At 44.4% G+C, this 4439-nt stretch overlaps 1 non-coding gene across 1 annotated transcript; it reads right to left on the minus strand.

Moving 5' to 3' along the window:
* Nucleotides 1–4132: 4132 nt before the first annotated feature.
* TRNAF-GAA (transfer RNA phenylalanine (anticodon GAA)) lies at nucleotides 4133–4205 on the minus strand. Its single transcript has one exon. It is a non-coding gene; the product is annotated as a tRNA-Phe (tRNA).
* Nucleotides 4206–4439: the final 234 nt, after the last annotated feature.

Genomic DNA, 4439 nt, shown 5'->3' on the forward strand with positions numbered 1-4439 from the left:
CATCAAGTCCAACTGTTAGCCCAGCACTTCCAAGTCTACCACTATACCATGTCCCTCAGCACCACATCTACATGGGTTTTGTACACTTTGAGGGACAGCAATTTCACCACTTCCCTGGGCAGTCTGTTCCAGGGCTTAAACACTCTTTCAGTGAAGAAAGAGTGCAAAGAATCTGTCCATGACCAAAGATACCTCAAAAGATTTTGGAGACCCTAAGCACAGAGTTGAATGGAGACTATGACAGATCCAGAGAAACAACTGATGGTTGTAGAAAGGCCCCTTCATGTGTGCAGTACATCAGCCCCCACCTCATGTGTGCAGTAAGTCAGACCCATGCACAGACCGTTATCCTGATACTTCACAAACCAGACTGACAATGATCCAGAAAAGCAACAGTTAATCATAACCAAAACACTGCAAGTCTAGGTCCCATGTTTTCCTGCGGGACACAGAGGTTGGCAGCAATGTATAAACCTCTATAGGTTAATACCTGTACAGACTGTTAAGTTTGGGAGCCTGTTTGACCATAAGAAGAGCAACACACTCTGGTAAACAGGCCACATGCTGGTTTTTCACAAACAGCTAACAATACCCAAGCCCAGCATTCATAAAATGTCCAAACATTTCCAAGGAGCTAGCTCCAGGATGAGGCAGCTGGCTGCAGTTGAGCTCAGGCAACACTGAACTGACCAAAGCAGCTGCCAAAACCAGACTCCTATATACCAAGAAAGTGCTGGGGTCTTCTAAGACTCACTGAGCTTGGAGAAGGAAATGGCATGGATCACATCCCTGTGCTGACTCCCAGCTAATTTCCAGAGCCCATGCAAACCTTTGCTCTTACAATTTCAAGCAATAATGAACCCAGCCCTGCCAACATCAAAGTATAGTATGGTCTTTGAGCCACATTAACTGTATGTTCCCTGGGATGATGCAAATCACAAAGACCATTAAAGCAATTAGTGGATTCCGTCCCATTTACATCAAAGTTCCAGTTCTGATTTATGCATTGCCATGATAGCAGTGCTCCCTGAAGACAATGCAGCTCACAAAGTCCCAGAAGTAGCATATAAATGTTGGGGACATCTTCAGCTAAGGAAATGTCAGTGGGCAGTCTTCAGGTAGAGATCAAATAGATGTTAAGCCTTTAGAGAAAAGCCTTCTGAGAAAATTCATTTTGAGTCATATATGGAGATTAAACCCCTGAACCTGAACTATCTACCCACTCTGAGCCTTAAATGTTCATTCACTTCCCATGAAGAACCAAAGAAGAGATTTAATCCCCAAAAGGGAAGACTTGCCCAAGACTTAATGAAATCCAGTAGGGGGCTTCACCATGACTATTGCTGTCATATGAAAGACAACAGATGACAAGTTAAAAGTATTGAACATAAATAACTGGAGAGATGAATTAGCTGGTAAAATGATTCTGCTCTTTACACAGGAAGATATTAAGGGAAAAAATATCCCTTGTCTGAGAGCACACTGCCAATTGCCATGAGTTCCTGTTTCCCTTGCATTTTTGTTGTCTGAAGTGATGAGAGGTATTGCTCTTACCTTTCCTATTGGAGAAAATCAAGGGATTAAATGTGTTCCTCTTTCTGGCTGGCTACATTGCATTCATGTTCAGGGATAAACTATAGCAGTTGCTTGATCACCTGATGACTGCCCCCAGCAGAGAAGGAGAATCAGGAGAAAGAAAGGAGACCCACAAGTTAAAATGGAAATACATTTAATGAAATAACCAAACTATCACCAATATAAAGCACACAAGGTTATACTCACCCCAGCAAAGGTACAGCAGTCATACATAACATACATACATACATAACAGCAGTGGGGAAATCCAAGCAAGAGCCCAAGCAAGAGGGCCCCATCTTCAGGAAGCTTCCCCCTTATAGTGAGGTTTCTCCTCTGGGATACACCTGTAGCCAACTCAGATCAGCTTCCATGGCTGACTCCAAACTGCTAACAGCCTGCAGATCATGGCAGGTTGAGGTTTTTATGCCAGCAAAACCAGGATATTGATTGTTAAGGATGGTGTTGCCACTGCCTAATGTTATTTGCAGGATCACTACAATCTGCAAAGCATTCAACATCTTCTGAGAGAGTAAAGTGACTACAAATCAGTGGTGCTGTCACTGATGCCAATGCAAAAATGTCTGCTGGTAGGGGGAGACAAAATCAGGAGTGTTCTGAAACTGTGGACTAAAGAGTGAAAGAGATTTACAAATCTCTGTGCTCATTCATCATAAATTGAAGCTTAGCTTTTTCAAATTCCTTTTTTAATGATTAGTATTCAGCTATTTGGTAATTCAGCACAGTGTACCACAGCACTTTTATTTTAAACTGTGAGGACACTTGTAGCATGAAATTCTAAGCCGTTGGTTGTAACTGTGTGGGCCATTATCAAGTAAATTGCCAATATATAATCACAGAATCACACAGAATCACAGAATCATCAGGGTTGGAAGGGACCACAAGGATCATCTAGTTCCAACCCCTCTGCCATGGGCAGGGACACTTCACACTAGATCAGGCTGGCCAGAGCCACATCCAGCCTGGCCTTAAAAACATCCAGGGATGAGGCTTCCACCACGTCTCTTGACAACCTGTTCCACTGTCTCACCACCCTCATGGTGAAGAACTTCTTCCTAATGTTTAATCTACATCTCTCTCCTCCTCTAGCTTGGATCCATTTCCCTAGTCCTATCACTATCCAACACCCTAAAAAGTCCCTCACCAGCTTTCTTGTAGGTCACAATAAGGTCTCCATGGAGCCTTCTCTTCTCTGAACAACCGCCACTCTCTCAGCCTGCCCTCATAAAAGAGGAGCTCCAGCCTTCTGATCATCCTGTGGCCCTTCTCTGGACACATTCCAGCATGTCCATATCTTTCTTGTAACAGGGGCTCCACAACTGGATGCAGTACTCCAGGTGGGGTCTCACCAGAGCAGTGTAGAGAGGGAGAACCACATCCCTCGACCTGCTGGCTGTGCTTCTCTTGATGCAGCCCAGGATACAATTGGCTCTCTGGGCTGCAAGTGCACACTGGTGGCTCATGTTGAGCTTCTCATCTACCAGTACCCCCAAGTCCTTTTCTTCAGGGCTGCTCTCAAGCCAGTCACTGCCCATCCAGCTTTATTTGTAATTATTTTTTCCTATTTTTTAGAACACAGTATAATTCTTTTGGTTCATGCACATTTTCACAGCATGGGGTGATATCAAAATGAATAATGGAGAGATGGTTGCTGGCAGAGCATTAGGGAGGACATACTTGTATGATGTGGTTTATATGTAAATCCTGCTTCAGGTCATCAGGGCATTAAGCAATTCCAAAGCCATACTGCACTGCCTTGCTAGCCACTTAAAAAGAGTTTCTTCTATTATTCTGATCTGAATCTTGATTTCCTTTCTCTTCTCTTTGGGAAAGGAGAGGCATTCATATAGAGCATCTGTCACTTGTCTAGTGGCCAACCCAGCCCTAACGTTTGACAGAGACACATCACACAGCAGTGCTGGCAGATGTTGCATCTGATAACATGGATAACTCCTGCTCCCACGGCTCTAAGACTGCCTTAATATCTGAGACAAATTTTCCCTTATGTGGTTTGGTGGCTTAGTATTTCTGTACTGCTGAAAATACTAACTGGAAGACAGAACAGGATGAAAATTCACAACTGGCACCCTGTAGGCTGGCTTCTTTCTCCTGTTTGGAGCTGTCAGAGAGCTGAGAATCACAGAATTGTCAGGGTTGGAAGGGACCTCAAAGATCAACCAGTTCCACCCCCCCGCCATGGGCAGAAGTCACTTCATATAACAGAACTTTAGCACTGAAAAAAGAATCCTTACAAAGGGCTTAAAATTACCATTATTTTTTGTTCCAGGTAAGCAGTGACTATCACACCCACCCAGCATGAGTAGCTGAAGAGAGGCCACTTGCAAAGAATAGAATAGAATAGAGCAGTTTGGAAGAGCCCTTCAAGATCATCTCTATCATCCAACACCATCTAATCAACTAAACCATGCAACCAAACACCCCATCAAGTCTCCTCCTCAACAACCTCCAAGGACGGAGGCCCCACCACCTCCCCAAGGCAGCCCATTCCAATGGGCAAAACCATTCCCAACAACACTGCTGAAGCCCGGGATTGAACCAGGGACCTTTAGATCTTCAGTCTAACGCTCTCCCAACTGAGCTACTTCAGCCCTGCCAAAAGGGGGGGTGGGGGGGACACTGCTGTCCAGAACCCACAACTTTGACATGAAGAGTTTCAAGCTCTACCAACTGAGCCACGTGGGTTTGGTTAGAGATTAGTTCAGGTGTGGAATGTTGTGCTTCTAAATTGGATTCCTTCCATTCCTCACCAGACTGATGTAAGACCTGAAGAATTTCACAGATGCTTAGCATTTCTGTGGGGTGTGTTAGAAAACTGAGATATC

Source organism: Dryobates pubescens, chromosome 9 (assembly GCF_014839835.1).
Source record: "Dryobates pubescens isolate bDryPub1 chromosome 9, bDryPub1.pri, whole genome shotgun sequence".
Taxonomy (NCBI): Eukaryota; Metazoa; Chordata; class Aves; order Piciformes; family Picidae; genus Dryobates; species Dryobates pubescens.